Raw genomic sequence first — 20,532 nt, 5'->3', positions numbered from 1 at the left:
TCCTCTCCAGGGATGAGAGTGGAAAGATTTTGCTTGTACCGTGGGTCCAGGAGAGTGAATACCCAGTAATCGGTGCTGGAATAAATTCTTTGAACGCGAGGGTCACGGGATAGGCAGCCTAGCATGAAATCTGCCATATGCGCCAGAGTCCCAACGCGCAAGAATTCACTCCCCTCACTGGCCTGACTGTCCATTTCCTCCTCCTCCAACTCCTCCAACTCCTCTTCTTCCGCCCATACACGCTGAACAGTGAAGGACTGAACAATGGTCCCCTCTTCTGTCTCGCCAACATTCTCCTCCTCTTCCTCCTCATCCTCCTCCACCTCCTCCGATATGCGCTGAGAAACAGACCTAAGGGTGCTTTGGCTATCAACAAGGGAATCTTCTTCCCCCATCTCTTGTGACGAGCGCAAAGCTTCCGACTTCATGCTGACCAGAGAGTTTTTCAACAGGCCAAGCAGCGGTATGGTGAGGCTGATGATGGCGGCATCGCCACTGACCATCTGTGTTGACTCCTCAAAGTTACTCAGCACCTGACAGATATCAGACATCCACGTCCACTCCTCATTGTAGACTTGAGGAAGCTGACTGACCTGACTACCAGTTCTGGTGGAAGTTGACATCTGGCAGTCTACAATCGCTCTGCGCTGCTGGTAAACTCTGGATAACATGGTTAGTGTTGAATTCCACCTCGTGGGCACGTCGCACAACAGTCGGTGAGCGGGCAGTTGGAGGCGGCGCTGCACTGCCCTGAGAGTGGCAGCATCTGTGCTGGACTTCCTGAAATGCGCACAGATGCGGCGCACCTTCGTGAGCAAATCAGACAAATTGGGGTATGTCTTGAGGAGTTGCAGAGCTGCCACCAGGTTACGGCCGTTGTCACACACAACCATGCCTGGCTTCAGGTTCAGCGGTGCCAGCCACAGATCAGTCTGCGCCGTGATGCCCTGTAATAACTCTTGGGCGGTGTGCCTTTTATCGCCTAGGCTCAGCAGTTTGAGCACCGCCTGCTGTCGCTTAGCGATGGCACTGCTGCTGTGCCTAGAGCTACCGACTGATGGCGCCATGCCCACGGATGGTAATTCAGAGGAGGAGGTGGAGGAAGGGTGGGAGGAGGAGGAGGCATAGTAGGCCTTTGAGACCTGGACCGAGGTAGGCCCCGCAATCCTCGGCGTCGGCAGTATATGACCAGCCCCAGGGTCAGACTCGGTCCCAGCCTCCACCAAGTTAACCCAATGTGCCGTCAGCGATATATAGTGGCCCTGCCCGGCAGCACTCGTCCACGTGTCTGTGGTCAGGTGGACCTTGTCAGAAACGGCGTTGGTCAGGGCATGGAGGATGTTCTCTGACACGTGCTTGTGCAGGGCTGGGACGGCACATCGGGAAAAGTAGTGGCGGCTGGGGACCGAATACCGAGGGGCGGCCGCCGCCATGAGGTTGCGAAAGGCCTCGGTCTCTACTAGCCTATAGGGCAGCATCTCCAGGCTAAGCAACTTGGAGATGTGGACGTTGAGGGCTTGGGCATGTGGGTGGGTTGCGCTATACCTCCTTTTGCGCTCCAGCGTCTGGGGTATGGAGAGCTGAACGCTGATGGATGCTGTGGAGGATCGTGGAGGCGAAGATGGGGTTTTCGTACGGGAGGTGTTTGGGCCGGGGTCCTGGGCAGGGGGCTGACTAGCAGATGACACAGGGGAAGGAGCAGTGGTGTGCCCGGCCGGAGGTGAACGGGCTTGGTGCCATTGAGTGGGGTGTTTAGCATTCAGATGCCTGCGCATACTGGTGGTAATTAAGCTAGTAGTGGTGGAACCCCTGCTGATCCTGGTTTGGCAAAGGTTGCACACCACAGTCCGTTGGTCATCCAGTGTTTCTTTAAAGAACCTCCAGACTTCTGAAAATCTAGCCCTCGCCACGGGAGCTTGACTACGGGCAACATTTGGCGCTGATGCACCAGCTCTGGCCCTGCCTCTCCGTCTGGCCCCACCACTGCCTCTTCCAACCTGTTCTGCTATAGGACTCGCCTCCGTCTCAGAAGCACTGTGTTCACCCGGCCTATCAACCCAGCTTGGGTCTGTCACCTCATCATCCTCCGATCTCAGTCTGCTCCCCCCTCGGACTTCCTGCCCTCACAACAACTTCACCACTGTCTGACAACTGTGTCTTCTCATCGTCGGACACCTCTTTACACACTTCTTCCACTACGTGAATAATGTCATCATCACCCACAGACTGCGACTGGTGGAAAACCTGGGCATCGGAAAATAGCTCAGCAGCAGCAGGACAAGTGGTTTGTGACTGTGGGAAGGGTCCAGAAAACAGTTCCTCAGAGTATGCCGGTTCAAATGCCAAATTTTGGTGGGAGGGGGCAGACTGGGGGGAAGGAGGCTGAGGTGGAGGAGCTGGAGGAGTGACGATTTCGGTGACATGGGTGGACTGCGTGGAAGACTGACTGGTGGACAAATGGCTAGAAGCATTGTCCGCAATCCACGACATCGCCTGTTCGCACTGTTCTGGCCTCAACAGTGCTCTACCACGAGTCCCAGTAACTTGAGACATGATGAACCTAGGGAGTGTACCTCTGCGGCGTTCCCCTGCTCCCCCATCAGCAGGTGGTGTCTCACCCCGCCCAGGACCACGGCCTCTGACCCCTGCAGTAGTTGGACGCCCACGTCCACGCCCTCGTCCTCTACCCCTAGCCCTCGGGTTAAACATTTTCCAAATTAAAGTGTAAACTTGAAAAAAAAAATTTTTTGTGTTTATTTTTTTTTAGTTTTTTATTTTTTTTTAACAAAACGATGCTATCCTATTGCTATGGCTAGTTTCTAACCTACACTGACAGCACACAACTGGATTTTGTGCTTTGCAAGATGAGTTTGAGCTATAAAATGAAATAAAGGTAAAAAAAAAAAAAAAATCAGCAGACTGTGCCTAATTCTACTCAAACCCCTAATAAATTGTCCCACTTCGGTGTTTGAGGTGGATATGTGTGTCACTAAGAGCTAAACACAACGGTCGCAGGTCTCCCAGCAAATTCCTCACAATATGGTACTAGCTGCACTACTAGTGCCAGCAAGCCCAGCCACAAGCAAATAAAAAAAAAAAAAGTATAACGTTATTGTAGCCCTAAGAAGGGCTGTTGGGTTCTTGTAGAATCACTCCTGCCTAACAGTAAGCTAATAGAACTCCCTAACGCTTTCCCTGACCAGCAGCAGCTCTCTCCCTAGCGGCATCCAGACACAGAATGATCCGAGCAGCGCAGGCAGCGGCTAGTCTATCCCAGGGTCACCTGATCTGGCCAGCCAACCACTGCTATCGACGTGTAAGGGTACCACGTCATGCTGGGTGGAGTGCAGAGTCTCTTGGCTTGTGATTGGCTCTGTTTCTGGCTGCCAAAAAGCAAAACGGCGGGAGATGCCATTTTCTCGAGCGGGCGAAGTATTCGTCCGAGCAACGAGCAGTTTCGAGTACGCTAATGCTCGAACGAGCATCAAGCTCAGACGAGTATGTTCGCTCATCTCTAATGCAGACACATATCTCTTGATAACAACAGAGTAGCAGCATGACATGAGACAAGATGCTTCAGAATTGTTATCTCATTGTGGAATACAAGTATTTACATATGTTAGAAAATCTGACAGGTCCCCTTTAAAGTGTCTCTGAACCAGACATTTCTGCTCCTTGTTTACACAACATTTTCCCTTTAAGGAATGTATTGTAGCTGTAGATTTACTGCATTGTTAGGTAAAGTTTATTCCTCTGCGACAAATTTTGTGTTATTGACACAAATGTATCAAGTGCAGGAAGATGTGTCAGAATATTAATCTGCCCCCAAATGACTATAGATCTGGTACCTGACAGACACAGTTCTTTCATTAAACATTGCTCAACCTCATACAAATATTTTAGGCTGCATAAAAGTTTTGAGTGATTTCAGTACAATAATATGTAGATGGTAAGAAGGATTGGACTATTAAAGGACATCTACATCTAATAGAGTGTCCTATTTAGAATGCTCGTTCCGTATAGGGGATGAGGGGGGGGGGGGTAGATATTTTCTAACATCTTTTAACGAAATATTAACTTTGTAAAACGGCTGGAGGTGCTCAGGCTGACAGCGCCCGACACCTCTCAGCTTCCCTGGCTTATAATTTATGCACGCCCCGCTGCAAGCCTCTGCCTGCTCCCTGGTGGGGAACTAGGAGAGAGCACATGCCCCACTCTCTTCACTCCCCGGCTCTGACGTCATCGGCTGGATTGTAACTTTCCCTGCCGGGAGCAGGCAGAGGCTTGCAGCGGGGCGTGCATAAATTATAAGCCAGGGAAGCTGAGAGGTGTTGGGCGCCGTCAGCCTGAGCACCTCCAGCTGTTTTACAAAGTTAATATTGAAGTTGACAGAAAACTTCTAAAAACAGTCCCCCCAAATCCCCTAGACGGAATTAGCAGCCTACCGGTAATTAGGACCTTTAAAGTAATTAGGGAAGTTAAAACAAGGCATCACCCACAGTTTGATATCTGGAATGGCCAAGAAATGATGTATACATTTCAGGTTGTCAGATTTAGTGGCTTTTTGGCCTTGCTAAATCTGCTGGAAGTGTCTTATGTTATGGGTGTGGTTTGCGACAGTGGTATAAAAAGTCGGAAAAAAACATCAAAGGTGGCAGCACATAGACAGGGTGGCAATTTGCACCAATAGGAGCACCTAAATGAAAGTTGCATACATAAACTCTGTCCTGTTGTGAAAACTAGGCTATGCAAATAATGAATTTGGTGCAATGTCAAAGTGACATATGTCCTATGTTCATTTGGCGAAATGGAAAGTTACAACAGCAATTCTGCCCCAACTGCACCAAAACAACTCCATACATAGACAAAAAGCTGTGATTCATCCTGCTCTATGACATCCTGTCTGCTGATAGGACTCTATAGACAATCTGCTCAGATTCTCTTGCTCTATACCCTGCTGCCCACAGTACACTATATTGGGAATTATCATGATAGTAACCCCACCCGCTGCACTCATTGGATATACATGTGTGGCTCTGGCCTCCTGATATATCCGGTGGTCAGCATGTGGCAGGGCAGTTCCACGCCAGGTCCTACCCTGCAGTAGGAACATCCAATGCCGTAATAGTTGGAATTTCTTGCCTCGTCATACAGTGCCTCGACATTTAAGAGCATTTGGACTGGAAGCCCACTCTGCAGTGACCAAACCTACAGAAAGGCTAGACTCACCTTTGCTGAGGAGCATGTTATGTTGACAGAGAAGTGGTCCACAGTTGATTTTAGTAATGAAAGCAAGTTTAATTTATTTGGATTGATGGGAAACATTATATTTGTAGACAAACTGGGTAAAGGCTGAACACAAAGTGTGTATGAAGTCAGTGATAGGAGTTGGAGGAAGTCTCCAGAAATGTTTTCTGCAGCAGTAGTTGGACCTCCCATGCAGCTACATGGCAGAGTGAATGAAAGTGTGGATCAGAACCTTCTTCAAGAACGTGTGTCCTTGTGTTCTTCACTCGATGAACCTTCAGAAAAAGTAATTATAATCTTTTTCTGTGTTACAGTCATTGCTGTTTTATGATCATCATGTTTTTTGCAAAATAAAGGTTTTATGTTGATACTTTGGTAACTTTACAGAACCCTGTTCTAGTGGCCTGGTGAGCCCTTCCAAAAAAAATCATCAAATGTTGATCAATGGAGATGACATTATAAGTTTTATCGTACCTTGTCCTCTAAGTTTGATCTGCGTTGCTGATTGAGTACTTGAGCTCTCACTGCTCAGTGAGATAAGACAAGTCATTGGGCTTATATAGTGATCCCCTGTGTCTTTATCACTCCCTGAGTGTGCACGTAATCACTGATCCCCCATTAAGCCCTTCAGGTAATGAATACCTCATTGCCCTGTATTCCACAACTTCATTATATTAAATTAGTCTTGATGACAGATTGAAGATTAATGGCTGGCGATGTCAAGAACCCGACGAGCCGTCTCCTAGATATGACATGCACCATATGGCGGGGGCCTTGTAGCAGTCACATCAGGCTGCTGACATTTATCCAGGGACGGTATCATGCCAGGCAGCGTTACACAGACGCTCCAGTGTACCTCCCAATCTTCCAAAATTTCAGATTTGGAGAAATGAACTTGTTTTAACAATAATACAATTTTATTACAATTTGTAAACAAATATCACGCCATTGGAGTGCGGCTGCTGTAAAATCCTCTACCATGGGGTGACCCGCTGCATAAATAGATATTTGATAGATTTTTGTAGAATCCTGTTGTACACCACCAGCCAGTAACTTACCACATTCCAAATACCTACCCAAAGGAAAACCCCTTTAAGACTAATTTATGCCACCGACTGTATATGTTATATCCTAGAGTTGGGACATTACTAAACTAAATGCTGGAATTCTTGTTTAGGGCCTCATTCACACTCAGGATCCAATGGTGGTGAACGCGCGCTGCCAGCTAGCAGTGTTAAAGGGGTATTCCCATCTGGCCATTCACATTTAATTAAATTCATTTGTCATATGTAAACATTTCTTCAATTGGATGTTATTTAAAAAAATGTTCCTGTGTGAAGATAATTTCTCATAAATGTAGTGATGTTGTCCCTTAGAAACAAGAGAGCTTCCTCTGATACGACCACCTCACATTTTGGCAGTAGTGGCCAGACATGCCCTATTGAGTCCTGCCTGACCATATGGATTCAGCGATCATTACCACAGGACGGCTGTAGGACATGCAGTAACTCCTGGACATTTCATATACAAACACCTTTTGTTTCCTTGTGTAATCTCTCCAGCAGAGGTGGTCGTATCTAAGGACACAGTCTTGTTTCTAAGGGAACATATCACTACATTTATGAGAAATTATCTTCACACGGGTACATTATTATGGCCGATTAATGAAACTGAATGTGAATGCCCAGACGAGAATACCCCTTTAAATAATGAGTGGACCCGGCAGCATTTAGGGGGTTAACCTCGGTGATCGTTACCGTCACCAATCAAGGGTGTCACCATTGTGTACCATATTGTTCGAGGTTGAGCCAATCTCAGCGAATCCAAACCTGAATGGGTCCACTCATCACTAATTATGAGTCTGATGTATTCATGGGTTTAGCTCTACTTTCACCTATTTTTTCACTCCACTTGTTTTTGCCATTATGACTTATGGTAGGCGTGCTTACCGCCCAGTAACATGCTGTCCTTTTGTAGCATAGCCCTGTAAAAGGTTCACATTATCAGTGGACCTTTTATGAGTCTAATGTATTCCTGAGTACAGCACTCCCTTCGCTTCAATCATCTAAGCTTATTCTATGATTTTGGGCCATTTGGGACATTTACAACATCCAGAGAGCACTGGGGGTACTTTTCATCTGTGGTCAGTCAGGGGCCACATCACATGTTTCTTTCTGCATTTTGTTTGTTACTTTGTGACAGTTTATCTTGTGTCTCTACCACTTCTTTACTTCCCATCGGCTCCATGGAGATCCCTCCCAGGTCTATTACATAGTCCAGAAACTGCTCGATCCACTTACTAAGAAGCTTTATTTTCAGATTTGGAACAGACTTTGGCTAAATAAGATTCTGGTAATTTACAGCAACTTCTGTCCATTTCTCTAAATATTCTTGACATGCTGGAAAGTCAGAGCAGCGCGGCAGATCGGCGGATGAAATACTGGCACGGGAGGAGCTTTTATGGAAAAAGAAGAACACTTTGTATTTGAAAACTCAGTTAGAGGAGTGAGCGGCCATGGAGGGTGACTGCTGTGGGAATATCTGTGAGCGATGCGGCTGCTAGACACAATCCGATATAAGAAAGCTCCATTGAAATACCGCGGACTGTGCTTGGTAAAAGCGTCGCGGTTTCACTTAATGCAGGAGTCATATGACAGTAGAAACATTGTGAATAGATGCTGATTATGTGCACATAAACACATAATAAATACTAACCATGTGTAGCTGTGAATATACTGTAATATCATTGAGAGAAAAACTACCATAAAAATCCATCATGATAAACCAGGGACATTATTTATAGATCCGACGGTGACTGTGGGAATCTTCTTATATTTGTTATCCATGGCCTCCTTCCTTCTAAAATCAACTTTTAAAATGATAAAAACAATATTGTGCTGCAGATTCACAGGCTGTTACACTGTGCAGGAGGGGAAAGGGGAAGTGCTGAGGGAAACAAAGTAACAGCCTGTGAAGCTACAGCACCCAAAGTCCAGAACATGAGCAATGTAACAACATGCACTGATCCCAGCATCAGTAGGCATAGTGTGCATGCGCCAGCGGTCTGAAGTGGTCTTGCTGGACCTTCAGGGAGATCGAAACTGAATAATGGAGGCTGAGTGTGGCCCCTTTAAATTTTTTCCTGCTGAGCCTCATCATTACCCCTACTGTGCCTGTCATTTATGTGCTGAGTCATCACTACTGTGACATTGTGGGGCTCATTTACTAAGGGTCATGCTGTGCACTTTTGTCGGACTGCGCACGTTCTTCTAGACTAAATACCGGCTTGCACAGGTATTTAAGAAATGTGTGCGCTGGGATTGTGGAGCACGAGACCCTTTTTTGGAGCAGCTGTGCCGGCTTCCATGCGACACAAATTAGGATTCGTCGGACGATTCGACTGATTTGGACTGAGTGAGGGATTTAACTTTTAAATTGTGTCGCATGCTCTATGTTTAACATGCACCACAAAAAACTCTGAACTCTGTTGGACCTGAGTGGGGAAGCGGCACATGCAGGATATTGGGCGCACGAACTTAGTGAATCGTCGCATATATTGTCGGACAATGCACTTTCTTTGAACTCCGGTGACCCTGTAAGTACATGTGCCCCATGTGTTTTACCTATTAGTCAGATGATCTTCCTTGTGCGCTCATGGTACGATTTCATGGTTTGCATTATTTCTGTTCTCTGAGATGTCCACACTGTGCCATCACTGAACACATGATCCCTGTGTTGTGCCTCCAGCTATTCCTGGGGGCTCCCTACGTACATGCACACTCAGCTGTGTTGACTCCACCGGTCATGACTTATCTCCATTCAGAACCGAAGGTTTGGATATGTTACATCCTCTTTCTACTGAGTTTGTACCTGATTCTACGTTACTACCTCCGATAATGAGGGTCCTGAGTTCAAACCCCATAAAATTGGCGTCTCCCTTACTGTCCATCCTCACTGACAGATACAGTGAGTAAGGAGGGGGAGGGAGCAGGATGATTCATAACTTTCCTTCTACAGCTCCTCCTATTCAAAAGAGCTCAGACATGTAAACAAAAAATACGGAGAGTCTGCACACAGCACAAAAGTAAGTAGCATGAATGCGGAATCACTTGAAGAACATTCAAGGAGTATCCACAAGGCAGTAAAGGCATGTGGGCAAATTATGTAAAAGAGTGTCAAACCCCTTTAAAGGGCTTCCAGAAACTACTTTGCATGGGGTCCCAGAAGTGCTCAAGATACCCTTGCCCAAAAAAAACAGTCTTAGTGATCATGACTCTTATACCAAAATGTAGTTTTTAATGAGCTCCATCATTACCCATAGTTCCTGGGTGGAAATAGTATATTCGAGTCAACTTTATTAGCTCTGTGATGGTATTATCTAGGGACAGGCGGCTATATTAGACAAGTAAACATGTGCCGAGACGTCAGTGATTCAGTATTCCTATTAATATACATTATTCTCACAGTGAATCATATATAAACCAGAACAATAGCGCCGCGGTCCTGGTGACAGAAGTAATGATTATTATCCAGGTTCTCCACTTGTTATAGGGTCCCCTGACAATAGGCTGATAATAAAGTGTGCAGCGCCTCCACAGGGAACGCTATGTATTACACAGAGCCTAGTCAGATCAATGAATGTGTAATGTGGGTCCTCCGGCGGAGGAGACGCTCTTCATAACTTCTTCCTCTGAAGAGGATGCAGAGGATCTCACATCCTCACACTGCTGTGCTTTTATCTCTCTGCCTGAAGCTCCTCGCAGTCCTTCCACTATGCTCTGAGTAGAAGCCATAGAAGGTTCTTGTTAAGTAATACAGAAGTCAAGGACAGAGGAAAGGGTTGAATGCAGAGAGTTAAGAGAAAAGCAGTGTGAGGACATGCTTACTGGGCAGGGATGATTACACAGTTGTTGGAGATGACACTTTCTGCAGTTTCGAAGTAACACTGGATAGAAAGCTTAGAAAAACTTTATATGTTCTGGGAATAAAGAATTGTTTGGACTAAAATCCAAACCCTTCTAATTCATGCGACCTCATCGGACCGTCCTGTCCTACAGATAAACCTCCTCTGACAGATGCTCTTTTATTTATTATTGAGCATTCAGATCACTTCAAGGACTTTTACAGGGATTCTTGAAAAACCCTGGGTGTTGGAGGCTGGGTCAGGGGTGACAACCCTCCCCAAAAAGTGTACTTACCCTTCATCGGCTCTTGGTTCTTGTGTTGTGCCATCTTTCGTACCTCAACTCTTGTGATGGGGGTCATAGGACCTGCTTTGGCCAATCCGTGGCCACCTTGGACCACGGGGCAGGAGCCAAGAGCCGGAAGTGAACTCGGAGCTGGATCAGGGTAGCTAGGCTTTGTTTTTCTTTTTACCACCCTTTCCCCGGCTCCAATAGGGTTTTCGATTTTTTCTTGAAAATTACTTTTAGGCTACATTTACACAAAAGTATCCTCACCCAGCCGCAGCTGGACGGGCACTCGCTGGGAGAAGATGTGAGTGCTGCTTTCGATAGAAAATAATGCAGCCGCAGCACGGTAAGGTGAGCAATCGTTGTGCTCACTGTACCAAACACTGGTGCCATAGCCGCCTATAGGGCATGTATATCTGGCCGGCTGGATCTCCGTCTCCCATACGTTCCTGTGAATACACCCTAAGCCATAAGATATGTATTGCATTACATGAATGTATTGGAAGCTTAAAGGGGCTTCTCACAAGATAAGAGGGTCTTATTGTTGTGGACTTTAAAAAAAAAATTACCATCAAAATCCCTCATGATAAACCGGGGACACCTACTCATAAATCCAGGCCCAGAGACTGTGGTAATCTTTTTATATCCGTTATATATCACTTCCTACCTTCTAAAAAATCTACTTTTAAAATTATGCTAATGAGGCAGAAGGGCTCATTACCACAGCCCTTGCAGCTTCACAGGCTGTTAAACTGTGCCGGAGCACATCCCCCTCCCAATGTGTGAAATTACTTCTGGCAGAAGGAGGCGGCAGTGCTGAGGGAACAGGGGGAGGGGGAATAGTGTAACAGCCTGTAAAGCTACTGTACGCAGGGGCTCTGGTAACACCCCCAGAGTCCCTCTTGCTCATTAGCATAATTTTAAATGTTGATTCTAGAAGGAACAAGACCACGGATAACAGATATACACATGTAATATGAGTAGATAACTCAGCCACTTCTATGGAAGTCATCATACAACAAGTTAAATCACAATTATCAGATCCCTTATCCCCTAATATGGACCAATTCAAAGTTAGGAAAGGGATAGGCAGGCAAGTTGGACCCTTGGGGGATTATATTATTATAAAAATGTACATATTCCAATGGTAACTCATTTATAAGTCTATGATAACCCATACAGACCCTACATACCCTATATATATAGGATAAATTGTAGCCCTACATAGCACATATAGACCCTTTATAACCCACATATGCTCCTCATCCTCTAGAGTCCTAGAATAATCTCATCCGTATCAATGTGTCCTAACAGTAACTGCAACAGAGAAAATTAAAATGTGGAAATATTCGGTTTTCTGTGATTTCCGAAGTGACGGACAGCTTCATACTGTTTTATAAAGAAAGAATTAATAAGTAGGATTTATGCAGCGGCCAATAATGTAATCTCCCTGCGGCGACAATATCTGACATTTTTAAGGATAAAGGAATCCTGATAGAAAGGAGGCGCGAAGCTTTCCAGACGCGCAGTCATTTACCTCTAATGCACACGCAAACGTAATTGCCTCTGGTTATGTCACTTTAGTTCTGCCCTTTTCTAAGAACATCCCTTTAAGGATATTGGAATGAAATAATACGGAGCTGGAGAGCACTCGCTTATAAGATAATTATGATGTATTGTTATATAAGGTATAAAAGCCGTAGCTGCTGTATAGAGGGAGGACACACAGTGCAGAGGATAGTAACCAAATCATCCCAAAAGTGCCAAATCCTTCCGCAATCATCCATCACGTCTTCTCTTCTACACATATGTCCTAAGGGAATTACAACCTACAGAGCCGGGTGCCGCCAGCCAAAGAGCCGGCTGCTGCAGCACAGACATGGAGTCATTATCCCCCCCAGTGCAGTCTATCAGGGATGGTATCACTGCTACTACTACTAAGCATAAAGGAGAATTATGCAATTACTACAGTGACATCTCTTCTGTGGCTCGTTGTTCCATCACAGCCATTTCTCCCATTAAGTGTTAAAAGTAAGGGTTAAATTGAATATTGTGAATATTATTTTCCAGATGTACCTTGTTTCCACTCATCACTATTTCTTGCCCAACATGATAGAGATTGAGGGCGACCAAAGGATTCACATTTGATTGCAGTTACCTACAAGCCCCATAATGATTTTTGTGTACTTCCTTATGCTTGTCCCTACCACAATTTTTTCACTCAATTGTTCACAACTTTTACTAACTTTTTGGACTCACCCTCAGCTGTTTCTCTACTTATTTTCCAGAGCTAAACATTAGAGAGACTGGGAGGGTCCACAATTGATTGCAGTTTCCTACAAGCCCCATAATGATTTTTGTGTATTTCCTTCTGCTTGGCCTTACCAAATTTTTTTTTCAATCACTGCTGCTCAGCTCTTTCTCTTCATATTGTGCAAAGCAAAACATAAGAGATACTGAGAGGGTCCAAGGGATTCACATTTGAGTGCACTTAAATTTTAAAGTGTGTCTCCTTATGCTCACATTGTGCTCCTCGCCTTTTTCTTTCCAGAGTTTTGGCATTGTTCTTTTCTGAACCTACTTGTCACAAATGTTCCGCAGCAGCAGTGAAGTGGATGGAAACTAATCTCATCCTGTCTTTGACATCCTGCCATACTTCCCATGATGATTTGTGTACTCCCATGAAGCAACATAGCATCAAATCCATAATATAGTCTGTATATAGTGATTAGCCTTGCAGCTTTCAGTACGTGGAGGTGCATTGAGAATGTAATAAGTAGTAGCAACCTTCAATGAAATAGTTACATGAAGTGTAGTCTGTGCTGTGTGAGCGCTAAAGGTTAACAGCTTCCCTGCTGTGAAGTTAGTGTCCCGGGAGCTGGGGGAGGGTGCTGCAGAGGATTGACAAGCACCACATCTTGATGTGCAAAATGAGGGACATAGAAAGTGATGCAGAATTGTAGACCAGTTACACAGAGCAACATCCCATGACCACAAGTGTTGTCTGTGCTGTGTGAGCACACAAGGTTAACAGCTTCCCTGCTGTGAAGATAGTGTCCCAGGAGCTGGGGGAGGGTGCTGCAGGGGATTGAGAAGCACCACATCTTGATGTACAAAATGAGAGCCATAGAAAGTTATGCAGAATCACAGACTAGCTACACAGAGCAGCATAACATGGCCAAATCTTCCGCCAGAGTGAGCAGGCAGCAGCATCACTCACATGCCTTTCCCTCCTTCCAGAGTGAGCAGGGAGCAGCTCCCCTGTAGCAGTTTCTTGTGTAAACAGACTAAGATCTAAAATCAATAATTAGCACACAGGAGACAACTATTGCAGGGTCAGGCTAAACCAAGGAGGATAGCAAATAAACTGCTGGACATAGGTAATGAAAGTATTACGCAAAGTTGTCCTACATCACAAGAGCAATTGATTTGTCAGAAAAACTGTGATTCTTTAAAGATTTGACATTATTTTTGACCCCGCTCCTTATAGTCTAGTTATATTATTTTAATAACTGAAGTTGATAGTCTCTTATTTATTTCGTAGGAAGTTGACCTTTATTATTATACAACATATAGCGAGAAGAAGCAGAATCCACAATACATACATTATTAACAGACTTTGCCTCCGGCAACGTACAGGGTGCATGCGATAGCTCTGATATTTACAGGGATGAGCTGATAGATCTAAACAAAAGCAGCCTTAGATTTACCGACCAGAAACAACGGTGAGCTCAGATATTTTATAACGCACTAAATTACGTCAATGGCCTCACTGACAGCGTTATTGTGCGATACATAATACATTCCTTCCATATGGGAAAACTCCATGTATTCAGAATAGAAGGGTAGAAGGAAGTGCAAGGTAAAGGATTGTAACTGCTCATGTCTTCATTATTCTCTTATGTTGTACTATTGAGATCTTAGGTTATTTTGGGCTGTAACCAGTAATAAGTTCACAGTTACAGTATTTAATGTAATCAACCCCTCGCCCTATGCATTATTATGGCATTTGGATTTCATTAAAGGGAAGCTGTCAGTAGGTCTGGGCCCGCATGTCTACCTGCCTTCATGAGTGCCATGGGGCAGAGAACTTGAGTCTCCTCTGCGCATACTCATTGGCCTGATGCATGGCGACATGTACTGAACTCGTTGTCACCATGGGCAGTGCACATGCTCTGGGGATTCACGAGACTCAAGTCACTGGACATCTGCCCCCTTTTTGCCCACCAGAATCTCTAGAATACAGCGACTGAAATGGGTAATCTAAAAAGCTTTGTGACCTGACCCTAAACCCAGATGTATGAAGACATCAGGAGCATATCTAGGAGAGGCTGGGGCCCCCCAGCAGACTTCAGCATGGAGCCCCCTCCTTCCCCTTAACAAATTATACAGATTTTTACAATCACACTCATTTATATATGTATAAACAAACACATTCGGGTCCGACAGAGTTCCCCTTCTTCTTCCTGGTGCATGTAAGTGCTTGGTCTTGCGACACTTAGTAAATAAGCCCTATTATTTGGTCATACTAAGAGGGAATGAAAAGAACACCAGGGGCCACTTTAACAAGAAACAACTATTACTAGACATTTAAAATTTTCTTTTTTGAATCGCAAAATTGTCATGTGTTTTCTAAAATGTGTTGTGTCATCTAAAGTAAAAACCTGTTTATTCATGTGACAACCTTAAAGGGATTCTTGCATGAAAAACTAGCCCATAAGAAGTATAAACGTAAAGGGGTCTTCCCACGTTGGCAATTTAATGTTATTGTTTGTATGATGAAAAATAATACAATTTTCCAATAATCTTTGTGTATCAATTCCTCCCAGTTTTCTGGATCTCTGCTTGCTGTGATTCTATATAAAAAGCTTCATTGTTTATTTCCAGTGGACAGAAATCTGGTCACACAGGTGCACGGCTCGTTATATCACACAGCTCTGATTAATCACTATGATACTAACCAGCAATGCACCTGTGTGACCATGGTACAACTGTTGTATTCAATGGGTTGCGCACTGTATTAGTAGAGACATGAGAGACACTAAGGCTGGGCTGACATCACTTTTTCCACTTACACTCTACGTGCTGGGGATAAAACATATCCGAGGGATACGTGATCCTGAACTCCCCCCCCCCCCCCCTATAAGTTCAAGGATGAGTGAACATCGGCAGTAACTAGTGATTGGCTGCTGCCAATCGTCACGATGTTTCCCCCAGTATTGTCACTTGGGACCTCCCTATACATGCACTCAGCAGAGACCGGGGATGGATGCAATACTTTGCATCCGTCCCCCATTCCCTCCACTAGGAGGGAGCAGGATGGAAAGACACAGCTTGCTTCATCTTTCCATCCGGTGCCTTTCCATTAAGTTTTTTCACCAGATTACCAACATTCCATAAATGAATCCTATAATTTCCCGGCTCAACAGTAACTGAAGACAACAGGAGCTCAAGTCAAAGATCAGGACAATTGGGAGTGATGGAACTTTGTAATATTTTCTCATTCTACTTCACCACTTTGACCTTCTATATTATTTCTGACAGGAAGACTGTGGTTTTCCCATAACAAGACTCATATTGAAGACGGCACAAATGAAATGTCGATACTCGTGCAGTCTCTGTACGTTTCTCCGGCAAATTCCTATGGAGCTTGGTGTCTTCCATCTGCTACTCAAGTTAGAAAATAAGAAATACCCCCCCCCCCAGCCTTGTGCACGGGTTCTTGAGTAACTTGTCATGCCGTCTAATCTGCTTAAATCCTATATTGCTGTCACGGGCGCCATGACAATTGGTTTATTCATGTTGTTACTAGATTTTCTATCAATCCCAAAAAAAGAATGTGTTTGTTTTACTTGGATCCATGCGTGAAATTTCCGAGGAAAAGGAGTCCAGAGAAATATAAGTTTATTTACTTTGAATGGCTTCTTAGCACATATAAAGGCGCACTGTAATACCGCAAGGATACACGTAAATAATACCCCCCACCACAGTCCCGGGTGATAGTCTAGAATTTCAGCTCTGGATTTTTTTAAAGTTTTAACTCTAAAAGCAAGTGCGGATAAATATCTTAATATAAAGCTGTTGGGAAGCTATGTTTTTATTCCTATTGAGAACAAAAAAGATTTTTAAAAGAAATCTACCATTTAATTGCAGCTTCACCCCCCCCCCCCAGGACTTATCACATGCTGCTGGCAGGGAGCCAGGTAACACGAGATAAAGTTTTATAAAGTACTGAAATGATTCAGAATGCTGACAAAGGCATATTTAAAATCAGCATAGCATAGGCTATAGGAGCCTGTCACCAGCTAAAAATGACATTTCTGCTGATAGGTTCTAATAGCCTATGCTATGCTGATTTTAAAAATGCCTTTGTCAGCATTCTGAATAATTTCAGTACTTTATAAAACTTTATCTCACATTTCCTGGCTCCCTACCAGCAGTGTGTGATGAGTCCTGGGGAAGGGGTAGCTGCAGCCTGTGTATGCCTGTGTCTCAGTCTCCTCATGCATTCTTCCTCTACTATTCCCCTCCCCAGTTCCTGTTATGTGCATTGAGCAGGCAGGGGAGGTAGGTGGATGGTGTGGAGTAGAGGAAGAATGCATGAGGAGACTGAGACAAAGCCTGCAGCTGCCCCGGCGCCCAAATGGGACTCGCCACACACTGCTGAATGGGAGCCAGGTAATGTGAAATAAAGTTTTATAAACTTCTGAAATTATTCAGATTGCTGACAAAGGCATTTTTAAAGTCAGCACAGCACAGGCTATTGGAACCTGTCACCAGCTAAAAGTGACATTATTGGTGACAGGTTCACTTTAATCTTTACAAAGCACCATGAGTGCATTGTAGAGGTGAAAATGCTTGATGCCGCTAACCTTTATCATAGATAATAGTGAGCTGATTTCTTTTAAAAATTTCTTTTATCTTGTTATTAGATGGGTATTCTCCTCTGGGCATTGGTATTTAATTGAATCCATCTGTTATATACATATATTTCTCCGATAGGATATCAATAAAAAAATGTTACCTGTGTGAAAACAATTTCCCATAAATGTAGTCAAATGGTCCCTTAAAAATTAGATTGTTGTCCTTGGATACGATCTGCTCTGCACAAAGAAACTATTTATTTTTGGATATTAAATGACCAGGAGTTACCGCATTTCCCACAGCCGTGCTGTAGTAGTGAACACTGAATCCACATGCATGGTCACAGATGCCAGGGTGCGGGTGGTCGTATCCAAGGGCAACTATCTTGTTTAATCTGCTGTAGATGATCTTCCCTCCACTTTGTGATGTGATTTGTCATACCTGCTTCTACAGGTCACACAGCTTAAAAGTGAATCTTAAAAGAACTCTACCATCCAAATCCACTTACTTATAGATCCAGGCACCATGACTGTGACCATCTTCTTATATTTGTTATCCATGGCCTCCTCTCTTCTGAAATCAACATTTAAAAATGATGCCAATTAGCCAGAGGGGCTCTGAGTGGCTTTTCCAGAGACCCGCCATGCTGCAGCTTCACAGTCTGTTACACTATCTCCCCCATCTCCACTGCTCTCTCAGCACTTCACCCCTTCTCCTGCATGATATCATCTCACACAGTGGGAAGTGCTCCGGCACAGTGTAACAGACAGTTTTGCATGCTGGCTTCCTTCAGCCACCACTAGATGGAGCTTTCTGCATACATTGTTACATATGGTGGCAGTAGAGCTCCTGAACGTTTCTTAGTGTTGTCTGTAGGTAGGTAGCTATCTTTTACATCTATGTAAGAGATTTAGAGCTCTGTATCAAATTATCATGATTATTGAAAAGGAATCGGGACATTTTTTTTACCTTTTTATAATAAAAAACACATTTGTGTGCTGTTTTGGACTTTGATCTTTTAGTATTCTTTATCTCTCTGATGTCCTTCAGAACTATTAGACTATCTCTGTCTGACATAGGCAAGTGAGAGCAGATAGCTCAGCGTTTCTTCATAATGGAAGGTGTTTATCTCCAGCTGTCCAGATACATTAGTTTTTTTTGTTGGCAGACTCCCTTGTTTTTGTCTGGATCCACCAGCAAAATCTGATGTCTCCAGGAGCTTCCAGACAGCTGATATGAAAATATAGATGGGACGTGATGGACATTTCCTTTTAGATAAGCAAAACTACTCCAAAAAGAACCAAGATGGACATATACAGGAAAAAACATCGGGGCACATTAATTTACCCGTCTGGAGGAGTTCACAGAAAGTGCGCTGTCCGTGTATAATGCACATCTGCCGCGATTCACTTAGATCGTGCGCCCAATTTCCTGCATGTGCCGCTTCCCCGCTCAGGTCCGACAGAGTTCACCTTCTTCTTCCTGGTGCAGGTAAGTGCTTGGCTTGCGACACAATTTGAAAGTTAAATTCTGCGCTCAGTCCGAATCAGTCGGATCGTCCGACGGCCCGTTTCCCGCTTCCTGACGCATGAATCGCATGAACGCAGGATGAGCGCAGGATTTAACCTTCTAATTGTGTCGCAAAACAATGCACTTACATGCACCAGGAAGAAGATGGTGAACTCTGTCGGACCTGAGCGGGGAAGCGACACATGCAGGATCTCGGTGAATCGCAGCAGATGTGCATTATCATCGGACAATGCACTTTCCAGGAACTCCTCAGACGGGTCAGTAAATGTGTCCTTATGTGTCCCTATAGTCAGATGCACTGCTAGCACATCCCAGGTGATAAAAGTCACCATGGGGTGTCACCATATTTTTAAAAGTTCTTAGATTGTTTCTAACAAAGATGTTCTGATCAGATATTTCTATAATCGTATGTAAGGTGGTAATCAAGTAAGGTGGCACAGTGGATCCACAACCTGCATCCCCCTCAGGTAGGGTATGAAATATTGTTTCTCGAATTCCCTCAACCATTTATCAATAAAAAAATCTTCTCAAAAGTCATATGCAAATGAGTAGAGAAGAGTTATATTTGCCTGAGATGAGTTACTTTTAGAGGCTCCAGGTGGGATATCACTTCAGTTGCCCCTATTTTCAGTGCTATTGTAGCTTGAAACATGCTTACAGTCTCTTGAAGTGATTTATCTCTGCTAAAATATGACTATTCTCTGCTCATTTTGACATGACTTTTTTTTAAATAGGTAAACGGGAGAGATTTTACACAAAAGAGGAAATTCTAGAAAGGACATTACTTATCCCACCATCAAAATCTACCATCAAAATCCATCATGATAAACCAGGGACATTATATTTGTTATCCATGGCCTCCTTCCTTCTAAAATCAACTTTTAAAACTATGTTATTGATCCAGAAGAGCCCCTCCGTGCTGCAGATTCAAAGGCTGAAACACTGACTACCCTTCCACTGCTCCCTCAGCACGTTCCCCCTACCTCTGCCTGCTGTAATATCACAACGTGGGAGGGGTGAAGTGCTCCTTGAACAGTGTAACAGCCTGTGAAGCTACAGCATGAACCTTCAGACTCATTGACATAATTATAAAAGTTGATTTTAGATGGAAGGAGGCCATGGATAACAAATATAAGAAGATTACCACAGTCCCTGTGCCTGGATCTATGGATAAGTGTCCCTGGTTTATCATGATTGATTTAGATTTCCTTTAATGAGGTAAAATCTGGGGGCCATCCTCCAAAACCTGAGTCCTGACATGGCTGAAAAAGCAACATTTTAAAACGTACGCAGATGGGTAAATGATTTATCGGGTCATTATGGGGTTAATATCTTCTAAAAAAAAATTTCCGAATGCCCCGAATATATTAACATAAATTAAATGTCTACAATAAAAAAGTGACATTTTACTTAAAGGTTTTTCCAGTTTTAGTGCGACTGTTAGGAGGTTAATAAAGATTTGCGGGTTTTATGTGAAATAATAATTTCTCCCTGCGGCCGCGTATCCCCGGCGTCTATCGCTGGTGTCATCTAGGACGGGTCCCTTTAAGCTTCTCCCATAAGATATAATGCCTGTGTCTCCCCCCTGTCTGGATGGGAGCAGCCATCGCTGAGCCCGGGAGCAGTGCCATCTCCTCTGCGCTGCTCGGGCCACTCGCTGCGTCTCTCTGATATTTCCTTTACGGCCAATTGCACCATT

At 44.3% G+C, this 20,532-nt stretch overlaps 1 protein-coding gene across 8 annotated transcripts in view; it reads left to right on the top strand.

The window, feature by feature from the left end:
• Positions 1 to 20,532, top strand: part of KIAA1217 (KIAA1217 ortholog) — a 421,655-nt gene that overhangs the window by 114,560 nt on the left and 286,563 nt on the right. The window lies entirely within an intron of this gene.

Source organism: Engystomops pustulosus, chromosome 5 (assembly GCF_040894005.1).
Source record: "Engystomops pustulosus chromosome 5, aEngPut4.maternal, whole genome shotgun sequence".
Taxonomy (NCBI): Eukaryota; Metazoa; Chordata; class Amphibia; order Anura; family Leptodactylidae; genus Engystomops; species Engystomops pustulosus.
Note: the sequence above shows the minus strand (reverse complement) of the source record. Positions and strands in the feature narration are given on the sequence as shown.